The sequence below is a fragment of the Euprymna scolopes genome, chromosome 20 (genome assembly GCF_053919585.1).
Source record: "Euprymna scolopes isolate OS-2025 chromosome 20, ASM5391958v1, whole genome shotgun sequence".
Taxonomy (NCBI): Eukaryota; Metazoa; Mollusca; class Cephalopoda; order Sepiida; family Sepiolidae; genus Euprymna; species Euprymna scolopes.
In genome coordinates this window covers 36,853,566-36,871,073 of record NC_136501.1, presented here as the reverse complement: position 1 = coordinate 36,871,073, position 17,508 = coordinate 36,853,566, and the positions used below count along the sequence as shown (strand labels likewise).

General features: G+C 33.9%; 1 protein-coding gene and 1 pseudogene across 1 annotated transcript in view; both read right to left on the bottom strand.

The window, feature by feature from the left end:
• The window catches only part of LOC145241391 (voltage-dependent calcium channel type A subunit alpha-1-like), a 1,447,749-nt gene that overhangs the window by 955,179 nt on the left and 475,062 nt on the right, over positions 1-17,508 (bottom strand). The gene's annotated exons all lie outside the window — the stretch shown is intronic.
• LOC145241844 (U2 spliceosomal RNA) lies at positions 15,954-16,087 on the bottom strand (annotated as a pseudogene).

Sequence of the window (17,508 nt, the reverse complement as noted above, 5' to 3'; positions counted from 1 at the left end):
TTCATTTGCTCTTCCTCAGTAAATTAGTGCTAAACATTTTATGCGCTGATTCCAACTGAATGGAGTATTAATAGGCGCGTTTATTCTTTCATAAAGGCATATTGTTCAGTAACAGAATTGAAAACGTCATCTTGTTTCTTTTTGTTTGTTTTTGTATTTCGCGAAACAAGTATAGATTTGAATAAAGAGAGAATTTTTATGTTAAAGCAGCTTTTATTAACTAAACTAAATGGATCACGAAATTACTTAACTAATAATTGCTTTTGGTTTATTTTCTGAGAGTGACGATGGCCTTAAACTTACTTATTTGTAAGAATTTTATATAACGCTTGGACTAACATTAAGGTACATCGTTAAATCTCTTTCAAATGTGTGTGAGTTAAGCAGCTAACTATCTATTATTCATATATGATCCGCAATTCAGCTTCCGTAAAGCATCTCAGATAAGCAGTTGAAGTTGTAAAAGCACCTGCACACTTTACTTCAAACGCATACTGTTCCCAAAGGATATGCAGCAGTAATCTAAATCTAATTTGACCATCGAAGAAGCAACATTGTTTTGGGATCCGATTATTGGTTTCGGTTAATTCCGATTGGTTGGTCTATCAAAATATCATAAACTATAATCCAGCGATTATTCAGTATAAAATAATATTATGCCTGACTCGTTGTTGAATTCTTATCTCTCTCTCTTTCTCACACACACACCACACATACCCGCGCATGCGCACACACATACACATATTTCCACTGATGTAAAAATATTCCTAAGTACCACGTCATTCAATGATCAGAAATACAAAACAAATGTAGTCATGCAAATCGAAGACAGCGATTCCTTGCAGCGTTTTAACAAGGGAAGCCAACCTTTAAAATCAGCATCGCATAAAACAAAACTCTTGCTTTCAAGCGAAAAATTAAGTCTCGAAAAACTGCACCAATCTTTAAACCAATGCATTGTTTTCCGGAGAAGCAGAACTTGCTTCATATAACACAAGAATTCACGATTATCATTTATGACCCCCTAGTATCAGAGGCAGGATTTATTATTATTATTATTATTATTATTATTATTATTATTATCATGATGATGATGGTGATGAAAATAATAATAATAATAATAATAATAATAATAATAATAATAATAATAATAATAATATGCTAATCTTATCGCGTCTTAAATGCAACCGTAGAACGTATTCGGTTCGCACCAGTTCTTGCTAAACAAAAGAAAAAAACACATTTCTTGCATGGTTTCTTATAGAAGTTTTTAATTTTCCTGTATGTTTTACGGCATATCACCGCTTTCGAGATTGTTGGATAATGATGTCTCTGCGGCCGTTATCGATCGCTATTTTTGATTCGTTATGTTAGATTGTACTGATCTCCAATGGTGATGCTTATAGAGAAGTTGCTGTAGAAGCGGAACTCAAAATCATTTGAAGCACGTTTTCTGCCCATAATAAAATCTATGACTACCTAATCCTATGTAAGAATTATATAACAGTAAAAATGCATGGACTACGAATTTGGTATTTATTGTTTAATTTTTGTCAAACTGTAAAATCACTATCACTTCTAATTTTCGGAATGACATGAATCAATCTCCACCTGAGCATACAGAATTACTCATATATTAGAGCGCGTCTTCTTTTGCATGTACTATTCCCTAGAATTAAATCAATGCTCGTGTTGGGAGGAGGATCAACTGATATGTTGACATTTGTGGGACTATGATATCAGTGATTACTAGGGCTGTGGCAACAAAATATTGTCTTCATTCTTTTGACTCTCGGGTATATATCCGACACAGTTAGACACACTTAATCAACAGAGAACCATATCTGTCCATATAAAAACATATAAGATGTTAACGGATATATACTCGAGAGTCAAAACAATGAAAAGAATATGCTGTTGTCACAGCCCTAGTGATGACCTTGTTATATATCTTCTATTTTCTATTACGATTTTTCCTCGGTAACAAACCAACGGAACCTAGGTCATTTCTGAAATGGTTGTTAACTGCGCTATGTTCTTCGTCCTGTGCAATTCCAGAAGGTCCAACCTCTCGAACTTTACCTCTCTATGAGAAAGGGTTAGTTTATTGCTAATTGCTTGAGGCGCCACTACGGGGGAATGCCGACGAGATTGCCCAAGCAAATTTTGCAGGCCAGATTTTCTCTTCTACCAGAACGCTAGCTCTTCAATCCTACTTCTTGAAAATAGTACCACATTATTCCGCCGTGAAAGGGAGATAAATTACCTTTTTCATTTTGCCTGGCAGATACACAACCCGCCTTTTTAAGCATAATAATATTTCAGATTATGTAGTCAAGAATAATTAACGTAAATATAATGATAATAAATACGACATGACAAATGACCACATAAATGCAATCATCTTCCGATCCTAGATCATATCAGGTCATAAAACTGACTGTGACAATAAAATATGGTTATATTGATTAAAAATAACAGATGCTTGCAATGCGAAAATACACTTTCCCAAAACAAAATGGCTATTTGTTATTTAACAAAATAAACCTACACACGGCCTTACCGACGATACGTTCGCTGAATATTTTCTTTAAGAAATGGGAATAACGTAAGTATGAAGATTATGGCTGTAAACCCTCCTCTAGCGTAGACAGGTTCCCTATCTATATATACCGTAGGGCCTTTAACATACTCCTCTCTTTTTAATAAAGACACAATGTAAAAAATAAAAATAAAATAGAAATAAATGATATCGCTTTTGGGCCGTACGTGAAAACAAGATATATATTATTGATCTTCTGGCTAGGATCCAAGGATAGTATCTGTTCTGTCTAAAGACAGTATGATGACATCGTGGGGGCTTCCGTTTGTGCTGGGCGTCCATACAATGGAAATATGTCACAAACTCCTATTAAGATATTGGAGATAAACCGTGATAAGCAGATATATTCTGGCACTACATATACCAGATTACTTAGATAAATAAATTTACAATTTTTAGAGAAGGGCTACAATCACCTCGCGGGGTCTTTTCACGCTGAACACTCACAGTATACTCAGAAGCAATATATTACACATAAAAGATGCCGCTGTGGAATCTCCACAGGTCCCGCTAGTATTTCTACAAATAAACTCTTACGATAATTACACGAGTTCAAAAGATACCAAATCCAATTTGTTAAATGCTAAGAAACTGAAATTAGGAGAAAGGAAGAAAAAAAAATAAAAAATAAAAAATAAAAAAAAGAGGCAAAAGGAAGAAAGTCAGAAAAGAAGGAAAAGCTATAAAGAAGAAAGAGAGGATGGAACGAGAGACATAACAAAGAAGTGACAAGTAACTTGTGAGCACAAATGCCTAGGAGCAAATGAACGTCTGGTGTAATTAAGAAAATAAAGAGACAAGGGGAGATAATCTCAAGGGGCGCCTCTGGCCCGAGCAATAGAAACTCACAATGGATGTCTATCGGCGCAGGTGGACAGTTGGAGGAGAAATTTAGAATAAATTAATTCTGATGTTCTCGTATTCGACTGTAGGGCAAAGAGATATTGACTTTGGAAGCAGCAAATTTCCTGAAGGAAAACAAGTTGAACAGATCTTTGGAAGTAGTAAAAACAAAGAAGTAGATATAGATAGATAGAGAGAGAGAGAGAGAGAGAGAGAGAGAGAGAGAGAGAGAGAGAGAGAGAGTTGGGAAATAACCCTCGAAGGCACCTACGTAAGCAGTGGTGTCTTTAAGCTATAAAAACCTTTTGTAAACGGAAGTTATCCATTTGCAAGAGAGAATTTTTGGTTTATATATAGAGATATGAATTTAGTGATCTGGTTTTTCTAATAGAGTTATTCTATTGTCGAAGAGAAATAGAAATATAACTTATGATAAAGTTTACTTATTGGTTTTGGCTATTTATGCTTGGTTCACTGTATTACGAATCCTCAATAGCAGAATCAGCAACTAATCCGTAACATGCATCATCATCATTGTATATAATTTTTTTTACAGAGGAGTCATCACTTGTCAAGGCCCGAAGTCGCTCGAGGATAAGGGTTAATGAATGTAAGGTGGTAGTGTAGTAATTGCTAATAGTGTAGATTGTGTAGAGTTTGGATTATTTAAGGGGACGGCTCAACAAGAACTTGTTTACATTAGACTTGAAGGCTACCATATTGTAATCAGCCGTGAAGCCTGTTCCACAAGCAGGCAGTTCTAGGAAAGAAGCTTTGTTCATGGAATTTGTGTTAGGATTTAGACGGATGGAAGAGTGGAGGAAAGTTTTGATATTGGTTGTAGCTAGTCGAATATTTTTTGCGAAAGTTTGGCAAAGGGGACCATATATTGATGCTCAGGCGAGCACTCATGAAAATAACGATAAAGCAGAGACAGGTTCGCAGCGTCTCTTTTATAGAAAAGGGGTTTCAGGGAAGAGAAAAGAGTATGCCTACTAGGTTTCGAAGCCGGTTTTGAAGGCAAGATAAGGCGCACCAAGCAGTTTCTGCCCAGATGTGGCAACAGTACTCAATTTTATGACATACTTAGCTCTTATACAGATAAAAGATTGCATCCGCAATGAGATACCTACTGGAGCGGCAGAATGATCCAAGCATTTTTTCCTGCGATCTTGACAACAGATTTTATGTGTGTGTTCCATTTCAGATCAGGTCAGTCTGAGAAACGCATCAAGACATGGTGCTTCTCCAAGACAAGAGCCATTCATTTCAATTGAGGTCAGAACGGTTATGATGAAAAAGGAGAAGCTTAGATCTAGATGCATTAAAATTAACCAGGCACATTTTTCATCATTGTACCACGTTCTTAACATCAGAAGAGAGAGAACCAGAAAAAAATCTTGACCATTACGGCCATTTAAAGTGTGTCCATATATTGTAGTGTTATTGGCATAAGTGTCTTCGTATGATCTAAGAATATGATTTGGGAGATTGATGAAGAACAACAAGAGAGTTGAGGGCACCAGCATTGATACCATGAGCCTTTGATTTCTGCCCATCGACAACTACACTTATAAGTCTATCAGAGAAAAGGGATTTAATAATTGGGAGGACATTTCAAAGTATTCCATAACATAATCTTGTGAAATAGACCTTTATATCATACCCTATCAAAAGCCGTGGATATGTAAAAAGCTATGACTCTAGAAAAGAAGGATGCCTTAGATATGTCAAAAGCCATTGCTCTAGAATAGATAATTCTATTGTTGGCTTAGGTTTTCCCGATACATTTCTAGACAGAATTGTTTTCTAGAAATGTATCGATTACTTACAAGGGGGACCACAAGATGGTTGCCAACATTCTAAGTGAAACTGATTTTTGTGGCACGAACTGGATTCGAACTTGGAACACTCAGGTCGTCAATCCGTGTCGTTAAGCCTAGCCCATCGTCACCTCTCATGCAGTAACGTCAGAAAAGGCTCACGAGTAATCTAAATGTGTCTGTGCTTTTTAAAGATTTTCTAGAAAACAGATCGCCCGCTAGACGAGTGGGGCAATAGACCCTGCAACGCTCGTCTTCCTCAACAGTCGTGATCTATTAATGCCACATAAAACCAGGGAACGTTGTGAATTGAGTTTGCTTTGGAAGTGCCTCTTCACTGCCACTATTGGTGGAAATATATTGCACCTGGCAAGCTAGCAAGACATTTGATGAAACTTCCTGATATTTGCATATCGATTTTGAAAAAAAGAACATTTCATTAATTAACTATTATTTAGTGAATAAATGAATTGAATTAACTATTATTTATTGAATACATGAATTGAGATATGAGTATTTTCCGTACTGAAAATAAAAACAAACAAGAATAATTAATTAGGACTTAATAGACGTGCCTTTTTATATAATCAAAGTTTAGTATCTTTTTTTTTTTTACTATAGCGTTACCGCTCAAGGATAAGAGTTGATGAGTGTGAGGTGAGACAACACCGTGATAATTGGTCATGGTGGAAATTGGTTAGAAATTAGTTTCACAGACAAGCAGTTCTGAGAAAAAAAGAAGAATTTTTATATAATTTTAAGCACGGATATCTATTCTGGTAATACATTTCATTTTTTTCTGTTCCCCACGGAAAAAAAATTCTTCTAGAGACAGGGATTTTGCTTTTACTCCTAATCCAGAGTGTCCGTTTTGGGGGCGCTGGATTTCCCTACATTAAAACTGACTTTTTATCTTGCGCTGCTCTTGTAGGAAATTAAATAAATGAAGACGAAAGGGGCGTGTGTATCTGTCTGTGTTTTTGTTTGTTTACGTCTGTTACGGTGGGTCCGCCATTTTGAGGCTATGCAAGTGCCCTTTTTGTCGCTTTCTGTGCATATCTGTCTGTGTGCTTGTATGTCTGTTCGTGTAGCAGTCAGTGTTTACATCTGACAATGTGTGTATATATTAATCAACGGCATAATCACGTTGATGATCTTCGTCGTTCTGACGGACGTAAATTATTATGTACATATGTGCGTTTATGTGCAGTCAAGTATTTTTTTAATTTGCTGTTTCATGTCATTTATAGTTATAGTAAATTTTGAAACTTAAACAGATTACTCTGACCGTCAACTCCTAGGCTGATGCATATTGTAAACTCAGATATTAATAAATAAACAAGGTATTAATCTTAAAGGCTTTTAATGTTCATTATGTGGGAAAGTTAATAGAATTCTTATATATATATATATATATATATATATATATATATATATATATATATATATATATATATACTAGCATTTCAGCCCGGCGTTGTCCGGGTGTTTGGAGGTTGAGCAAAAAAAAAAAAAAAAAAAAGCGGTCAATTTTTTTAAACTTTGACCCCTATTATGACTCCTTAAAAGTTATTGTTTTGGGCTGCAATCCAATTATTAAGTTAGATCCATGTCCAAGAAACCTATATCTAAAATTCTAAGTGTTTAGACCCAAAATTATCGGAGGAGTTTGGTAGAGTTCTCCAAGGTTACATTGTATAACTTTGAAACCTTAACAGCCAAATTTCTGGCCGAATATCGATCACAAAGATTTTTCCAAATCTCAATACCCTGTATATCAAATTTCGAGTCTGTAGACTAAATATTGACATAGTTATTGCGTAGGTAAATGTACACAGACACACGCACACAGACACGTTCACTTATATATAATAAAGTGTCTCTGTATGTGTGTGTGTGTATCTGTGTGTCTGTGTACATTTCCCTACGCAATAACTCTGTCAATTTTTAGTCTACAGGCTCGAAATTTGATATACAGGGTACTGAAATTTGGGAAAATCGATGTGATCGGTTTTTGGCCAGAATTTGGCGATTAAGGGGTCAAAGTTCAACGATTTGACCTTCGAGAACTCTACCAAAATCGTCCCACAATTTTGGGTCTACGCACTTGAAATTTTAGATATAGGTTTCTTGGATATGTATCTAACTTAATAACATGATTTGAGCCAAAAACAATAAATTTTAAGGGGTCATAATAGGGGTCAAAGTTTAAAAAATTGACCTCTCTTCCAAATTACTTAAACAATTTCTGGTCTAAATATTTGAAATTTTAGATAAAGGGTATTCAGAGATAGGGCAAGCTTTTTCATCAGTTTGGGTCGAAAATTTTTAGTTACCAATATATAAAAGTATGTATGTATGTATGTCTGTTTGCATGTCTGCCTTAAACTTTCAATAGAGGCGACGGATTTTACCAAGATCAGTATCGTTTTAAAGTTCAACCTTTCATACGACAACTATCGAAAAATTAGCTAAAAACATTAATATCTTCCCCTTCAATTGGCACTTTTCTACAGGGGGGGATTCACTTTTTCGCCGATATTTTTGAAAGTTATCCTCTCCTTTAGATTGTCTAGTCTTACTTTTAAAAACTGTCCGGTTTGGCCGTGGTCGTGACAGCATAAACGTTAGGTTTTACGCCGTTCTTTTCCTCCTTTGCGGTACGGGTTCGAGCCTGCCTTCCTACTGTGTTTGCTTATTTTTTTTTGCCAAAAATACACATCAAAACACCCGGGCAACGCCGGACTGAAATGCTAGTATATATATATATATATATATATATATATATATATATATATATATATATATATATGCATATAGTAAGTTATAAAAATATATATGGCAATTAAGCTACACAGAATATACGCTCGGATTCGTCAGGCTTATGTGAAGACATGGTTGTCTCACCTTTTTATATACGCACATTCTATTGAGTTTTTAGTTAGCCAATCAGATTCCTAATTTCCACCGCTCCCTTCCTAATCAGCCAATGGGCAGGCACTTACAGGACAAAGGCTCAGTTGACCTTGGGTTCACTCCTTCCTATGTATGTGCTTTTTTAGTGGGGGTGTAGATATCTAATGATTTGACCTATTTTAAACCTAAGTGTAGTTAAATGTGTTTTTTTATTATTATGTTAGTTTATATATATACATATATATATAATACATATGATATATATATATATATCTGTATATATATCACATATATATGTATGGTAATTTATGTATATGTACGTTTATTTTATTTATTTATTTTCTATTGTTATTGTTAATTTAAAAATTATTTTGTATCGCTATCCTAGAGTAAAGTTTATCCTTTCTACACAGTTGTTCGCTATTTCTCTCCTGCAGTTTAATAGATGTTAAGGTTCTTAAAAGTATAGGATAGCAAATTTTTCATGAAGGCATAATCTACATGGATCGTCTAGGTCTCTACATGTGTTTGCTTGTCTTATTATTTTTCATTCGACTACTGGCGAACGTCGGATTTCTTTGAGTTCCCAGTATTTGTTTGCTAGTGTTGTTTTGATCCGGCGTTTTTTTTTTGAACGTACTTTTGTGGTCATAATATAGGGTTTTGAAATCTAAGGAAGTCATACCTACGTAATATTTCTTGTTAATCGGGGTTTCTGTCGCAAATATTGTGGCCTGGTAAACTACGCTTTCGGTTATACATTTATTTTTAAGTGGGCAAAGTGTGCGAGATCTCCAGTTGCTTTTATCTTGTTCATTATTAGTATTTTTATTTTTATTTCTACTATGGTTGTCGTTGTCCGGAGTTGGTTTATTATTATTATTATTATTATTATTATTATTATTATTATTATTATTATTATTATTTCTACGAGTTACATATGTGTTGTTTATGTTAGTTTTTTTTGTCATGATGCCCACTTTTATTGTTTATTTTGTTGTTGTTTTCATTACTTTTATTTAATATCTTGTTATGTGCTTTAATTATCATCTCTAAATTTTTGCAGCTGCTGTAGAATAACTTTAGGCTATTTTTATTGAAAATTTTGTGTAAGAAATTGGTTACGGGGAAGTGCTTTTCGATGAGATCTACACATTTTTTGCCAAGTTTTGTTTTTAACATTTGATTATATTGCGCTGTATACCAGATTATATTTCTTTTCCTTCTATTTTCAAGTTTATTTTTATTGGTGTTTGGTTGCTTTTATTTGATAGCAATATTTTTGTATCCACTATATTTTAGGGCTGTTTCGTATATATTGATTGATCTGTTAAATACATTTTCCTCGCTTGAGTTATTGCTGAGTCTACTAACGATCGAGTTAGGAATCTGTCTTATAATTGATGGTGGGTGATTGGACTTGGGGTTTACGCATATTGGATTAGCGTTATCTTTTAAGTAGGGTTCATATGTTTATTTATTTAAATTTAACGTGGCGTCCGGGAGGTTTGTTATTTATATGTTAGCTAGTATGTCTACTTTTAGGCCTAATTTTTTCATTTCCTTGTATATGATTTTCTTAAAGTTATCCCCCTTGACTTTGTTGGAGTCTTTTATCATAGCTATATAGGCCGATATCCGTAGTATCAAATATGCTTTGCACACTTCCAAAGCATAATTATATATATATATATATATATATATATATATATATATATATATATATATATATATATATATATATAGTAAGTTATAAAATGTATATGGCGATTAAGCTACACTGAATATTCCGCGTTTCATCCACTTTAGGATTCTTCAGGCTTATGCGCGAATTCTGTGGTTGTTTGTCGTTTTTATATGCTCCTCTTCTATTGAAATTTTAGTTAGTCAATCAGCTTACTAGTATCCGCCGTGCCCTTCCTATCAGCCAATGAGAATGCATTTATCGGACAAAGGCCTATTTGACCTCTGGTTGACCTGTTCCTTTGTGTGTGCTCTATTTAGCCTGGATATTTAGCTTATTGATCTGTTTTAAATCTAGGTTAGTGTTTTTTATGTTAGTTTATATATAAATATATACATGTGTACACACATATATGTGTGCACACATATATATACATACATATATGTGTGATCGTTTATGTATATTCATGTTTATAATAATAAACATGAATATGCATAAACGATCACACATATATGTTTAAAACAATTATTTGTGTTTTTATTGCGTTTCTTCCCATAGTTTCTACGAGCCGCATTTGAATGTTACTAACAGAAAGATGGAAATAGATGTTCTCGAGGGAAATTATATACGCATATACCGATATGAACGTACATTCGATTAATTCATCCGAAATAACATTTGAATACTAAAATTGCAAGCAAAATTATTAATCTAAGGAATGGAAACGTTCCCATCTCTGAGTTAATCGTTCGTTTGTTTCAAGAGATAAAACGTAACGAAGAGTCACTAAGGAATGTTTATATTAATGAAGTGCTCGTTTGCAATAATCTTTCTGTTGTTTTCGGTATAATAACGTTTTTTTATTGGTGTATTATTGTGATGTATAATTATCAGTCCTCACACCTGTCCCTTTCTGTCGTCTTTTTATTTACTCTCGTTCTCTTCATAAAAGTAATACATATGTATTTTTATGGGTTATTCTAAAGATTTATAACAAAAGCTGCAATTATCGTGAGATACTGCTGAATCCTCATGGCTAGTGGTGATGATGAGACAATCTCCAAAGCATGTCTAGACTCACAGTCATCATCTGATGAACCGTTTCATAGTTTTTTTTATAGGCAGAGAAATTTAAAATAAAATAAATCACAAAAAGAAAGTATATTTATTATACAAATATGTGGTTTCTCCCAAAGAATTTTCGGCATTTATTAGGTTGGTGCAAAAATAATAACGTTTATGGAAAAGTAAAGAATTAGTTGTTAAAACTGGGAAAGAAAAGGACAAGGTATTCTAGTAAAAATATAATAAATTTATAACTTAAAATATTGCAGCATTAAGAATTGACTATATTATGTTAGAAATTGAATTAAAAAAAATAATTCCTAATGCTACAATATTTTAAGTTATAAATTTACTATAATTTTTACTAGAATATCTTGTCCTTTTCTTTTTCAGTTTTAACAATCAGTCCTTTACTTTTCTATGTTTAAGCTTAACCACATTACTTTTCATGCTCGCATTTTTCTATTGTAATCCATGATTTTTCCAGGCTTCCAGTAAATTCCCTTGTACTTTCTTTAATTTCAGTCTTATTTTTTGCCCCCATCAACATATACGGCACTTGTATGGTTTCGATAAAATCCCCCAATTATCTCCCTTTCACACGATCATTCTCTTTGTTTCATGTGTTACTTCTCTTTTCGAGAGAGCAGTGAATTAGTAGCAACAGTAATCGCTGAAGCGACATGGTTGCTATGGAAACCAGTCATAAAAAGCGTCACTCACCTCCTTACATATTTTTACGATTCTGAACACCAGCAAATTCATCATAACTTTTATTTTACTGAACAAAAATTGAAAATGGTTTTTCACAATATAGCTGAGAAAGTGATCTATGAACTGTAATAATTGTTTGAAATGTGGCCGAAAAATGAGTGAACAGCGAAGCTTTAAAGCAGTTTTAAATGACTAAAACTGCTACTTAACCATATATTCAAACACTACTGTATTTGAATGATAATTAATCTTGTGTAAAAAGGTTTATATTTTATTAGGTTCATGGACACAGAATAAGAAGAGTGTTGAAGCTCTTTGTGAAAATTTGGATACATTTCATTTTTGTTGAATTTTAACAATATGCATTAGACATGAAGTAATAAAATTCCTGTAAATATTTTACTTCATGTATTTTAAATGGTTTTTACGCGGCATAATATACGCAGCACAAACCATTTGAAAATTCAAATATATTTATATTGGATTTTGTTTAGTACTGAGACTCCAATTAAGTAATATTCCCTGAATTTCAGTTCCTTTTGAAGTTCCCTTAAGCTTTAGCGTTAGATTTGAAAGAGTTTCTAAAATCACGTAACGAATTTTGATCAAGATCAAAATAAGGAATGTAAACATGGATTTTTTTATCATTACATTTTTTTGTAAGTTCTGTAAGTTCTGTAAGAGGAGATGAATTCATTGAGAAGCTGAAAAATAAGTTCGGATCTGTGGTGTAAAGGATAAAATACTAAGTACAATTCAGTTTTAAATGAGTATCTTCTGGAGAATAAAGATTTCATCTTTAGAGATAATATTGCGAATTATTTAAGGATTTATCGCAATCATGACTTACGGAACGAGACCATACAAGCCCCGTGAATTAAATAAAGGGTTCAGTTCAAAATGATTTTCAGAGTCCCAAGTCCGACAGGAAGATTCGTGAGTTCAATAACATACACCAGCAGAAAGTCAGAAATAATATCGGTAAACGCGTTGAATGCGGCTTTTGTCAGATTTTAGTAAAGACGTAAGAACGAGATCTATTTTTTACGCTAAATAAACGCATGCGAGAAAGATGAGAGCATTTTTGATACACTTACGGCGTGGGAGAGAGAATCAGTCTTAAAAGATGTGCAGGTCGATTGAAATCGTGTGTGGATAGTGCATTATCTGCATTGTTTGCAGTCATGTTTATGGAAACCCTTATTTGTAGAATTCCCCAAAGAATTTTTGAAGTCATCAAAAGCAGTGGAGGTAGAACTCATTATTAAGATTGATTGTTGAATGTTTTCATACACTTTTTGTACAATTTAATAGAATTTTTGTCTCTGGTCTTATAATTTTGATCAAGTGTAAAAAGCCTAATTTAATAAAAATGTAAATTTAAAAAATAAATCTTTGGAATGTTACTTTCTGTTTCCATAACCTTTTATATTATAGTATTAATAACGTTATGTTAAACAATATTTAGATTGTAGTATTGGTAACCTTAAGTCGGAAGAGTTTAAACTCTATCCTTAAAAAAAGGTTTTTTAGTTTATTTGAAAGATTTTTAAGTGGTCTTAAATTTTTGATCAGCAGTATATATATATATATATATATATATATATATATATTCTGGCAAACTATCTGAAAGATATATAAAGGTACATTTTCACATTACTACTACTATTACTACGTGCGATTAACGTATTGGTCCTTGGTAAAGTAAATACTGAACATTATACAGGGTGGAATGATAAATATGTCGCTCTAGAATAGACGACATGATTCCATTTCCGTTTGATGAAAACTTGTTTTTTTATGTTGCAGACGATCTACCAGTTGGTCAGTTGTGTCCAAATCACAAGAGCAATAGGAGCCTTTTAGCATGTCTGAAAGTGACCCAATGTTCAACGAGCGAGATCGGCGATGCGCCGCTGTACAATTCATACTCTCTACCGATCCATGAAAATAAGACAATTGCCAGCACCTTTACAATGCATAACAGGGACATGCACAGAGCAATGAATACAAAGTTTCCGGCTACGGTTATGATCTTTGGTGTAATTTCAAGTAAGGGCCACATCATGCCACCTCACATCTTCGATGTCGACTTGAAAGTTAACACCAAAGTGTACTTTGATGTGCTGATGAGTGTGGTGATCCTCTAGTGCAACTAGGTGGTCGCTTGATAACTCTAGGTGTGGCAGCATGACTCGGAGCCGGCCCACCAGTACAAAGAGACCCAGGCTTGGCTTCGGAAGAAGTGCTACACCTTTGTATCCTTCTCTCACTGCTAACCCTCCTCCTCCGACCTGAATCCGCTGGACTACTCCGTTTGGTCATACGTCGAGAACATCACCAACATGACCTCCGACAACACCAAAGCCAGCCGTATCTCCGCCATCCGAAGAGTATTCGCCGAGCTCCCGCCGGTGCTTGTGGAAAAGGCGTGCTTCCAGTTCTGGACCTGTATCGAGACGGTAATTGAAGCTGAAGGCGGCTACATTGAATAGATGTCAACGTTACTACATAGTCAAGTAACCTTAATTTATTTTTTTCAATAAAAGTTTTAAAATCAAGTCGTAGTGTGGTTTTCTATAAGACGACACGTTCATCGTTCCATACCATATATATATATATATATATATATATATATATATATATATATATATATATATATATATATATATATATAGCCGAACGTCTGTGTGTGTCTGGTCACGAATAGGCTCCTATATGGTTGCCTATTATAGAAAACTGATCACATATAATGATAGAAGATGTATCGAGACACAGGAATGGGTATGTTTGATCTGGCATAATGATGATTCATTAAAATTGTGGGGTCTGCGTACGCGCCTGGTCCACAAAGTATGGAAATAAAACATTTAAAAATAAAAAAAAACGTTTACAAGTGTTTTTGATATAGATGTATATAATAATACTTTGATAAGTATGTTTTAACTTAAATAGGGATGGTATAATAAAATTGTGGGGTCTGCGTTCGCGCCTGGCCCCCATAGAATGAAAATAGGCACAAACATTAATAAAGACTTTTCATATCTATCTGCGTAAGTATACTTTGATAATTATGTTTTAGTTTGAAGAAATATGGCATAATAAAATTATGGGGTGTTCGTTCGCACCTGAGCACCATAGAATGGAAATATATCACAAAGTTTAACAAGGTTTTTTTAAAATATAGATCCACAGAATATTGTGATAAGTGTTTCAGTGTGAACAGGTATGGTATAATAACTTATGGGGTTTATCTATTTTATTTTTACTTTCATCATATTTTGCTTTGATTTTGATACCCCCAAATTCGAAGCTATCTCTTTACAACCCTTTCCCTTTTTATAACCTATCATACTTTCATAAATCAGAGTCCATTTTCTGTAGGCTGTTTTTTCAACCCAGTCAACGACGAGTACTTTTGTTATATATATATATATATATATATATATATATATATATATATATATATATATGTGTGTGTGTGTGTGTGTGTGTATGTGTGTGTGTGTAACATATTCTACTATCTTACAATTTTATACGTCTATATACATAAAAGAGTAATATATATGCATACGCAGTTATTTGTCTACTAAAAATTTAGTACGCATGAGCTCCTCTGCGTGAATTTTATTGCGTGTGTTGTTCAAGGATTGTTTTTGGCGTTTTAAATGTTTTGTAATAATTTAGTTGTGGCACCATATGACGACATCTCAGTCTCTATTCTTTCAAAACCGAGTGAATCTGCAGACATTTGTCGCGGCGGCCGTTCTCACATCAAACAGGGGTATAAATGCTCGACAGGAAAGTCATCTTGAATCAAAGCGAAAAACGAATAGAAAGCCGCAAGACAATATAATGAGGCCAGCCTCTCGATTGTCTAGAAAGTCTTCAAAACATATGCACAGAAAACAGGCGACAAAGCAAGAGAGCGACTGATGACTCAGCGAGATAGAAAATAGCGAAATAACTCGTCGATTAAAGGAAAGCCATTGCAGCAGGTAGAGTGAGAGGAACGTCTTTTTTTTTAAAAAGGCCGATAGCCATTAGTCGCGTGCTCTCGTGTAATGAATGAATGCGTGAATGTAGGATTGACATGGAATTCTTAAAGATAAACTAAAATGACCGAAAAATGGGCTGAAATGACTTAAATAAAAAGTAAATGACTTTGAATGACTTGAATGAACTTAAGGATGAATTGAATGACCTTAAGAATGACTTGAATGTTTAAAAATAGCTGGAATCCTTCAAAAACAACTTAAATGATATGGAGAATGAATTGAATGGCATTGAGACTGACTGGTTGTAAAGTGGGTGATCATTTTACATTAAATTAATACAGAAAAGTGATCCCCCACTTTATATCACAAAGTTACAAACATACAGCATGTAGTAAGAACAGATACTACACTTTTATCTTGGCCAAAAGGCCAAGAAAAGCGTAAAAAGCTAAGAACAAGCACAAAAGTGTTACGGACAGACCGACAGACCAACCGACCGACCGACGGAGTGACTTATAGAGTCGCTTGCACGCGACTAAAACGAGGGAAAGTGATTAATGAAATAGTGGACAGACGAGGGATTTTAGAAAAGAAGGAAACGATGCTTGACATGGTGAATGAATGAAGAGGCTTAAAAAAAAGAAAAAGAAAAAAATCTTAAATTACAAGAGAACGGATTAGAAAAAATATAGTTTATTGGCATGCTTACTTTTTGACATGTCCGCTATCATTACTAGAGCTGTGACAACAGCATATTCTTTTCGTTGTTTTGACTCTTGAGTATATATCCATTAATATCTTATATGTTTTATGTAGACTGATGTGGTTCTCAGTTGATTGATCGTGTCATACTGTGTCGGATATATATATTTGAGAGTCAAAAGAATGAAAAGAATATTCCGTTATCATTAAATATGATGGTGGGTTACATCCCAGTAGATCATTACAGACTCATTACGCTTTTTGCCATCCTTGACTACCTCGTGACTCGCTGTTTAGGCTATCTGCAGTCCACAGGATTCATAGAATTGTCTTTTAAGATATGTCTTCTCTGTACAGTCATAAGTTGTTTTTTTAAAGTCAGGAGTTAGTTTTACAGACTTTATAACGCATCGCAAAAGTCATCTAACTCTCGAAAATGTTTAGGCTGGTTTCTATTTCATGATTTTCAGATGATTAACACAACCAACCCCGTGAGAAGTACAAAATGATATTATTTATACTTTCAGGTTTTGATATTTACGACTAGATTGTGATCATCACTCTTCTTGTTTATTGGTGGGTTTTTAACTTTATATTTATTATTATTTGCAATAGAATATGAGTTTCTTATTTTTCATTAGCATGCCGATGACGTTTTACTCGCTCATATTCAAATAGATGTTCTTCTAATACCATACAATTGTTTTTATATATTCGTTCTGTTCCTCCCATTTGTTCACATCAAACCTCTTGATTTAGAGGCACTACCTAATATTATTTTCATACTCTTTTCCGAAAACTTTCCAAGAGATAGTCCAACGGAGAATAATTACTATAAACATTTATTATACTTCACGCAAACCATGTTTTCTTTTCAGCGCGTATGATAGCATATTACAAGATTCTGCCCTAACAAATATCTCGGTGTAAGAAATTCTTGTCTACCACTTAATGATTGGGTATGCATCTTAAATAGTTTAGATAAACACGCTCAAGCAGTTTTATATCTGCGAAAAAGACTTCACAATTTAGAGAACTATAGAAAAGCAGTCTGAAGACACGCCATTGACACATGCACTTTAGCATAGTTAGAAATATTAAGGGAAACCAATAATTTCTAATTAGTCAAGCAACAGCCACACTAACTTTAGCATTCAAGAA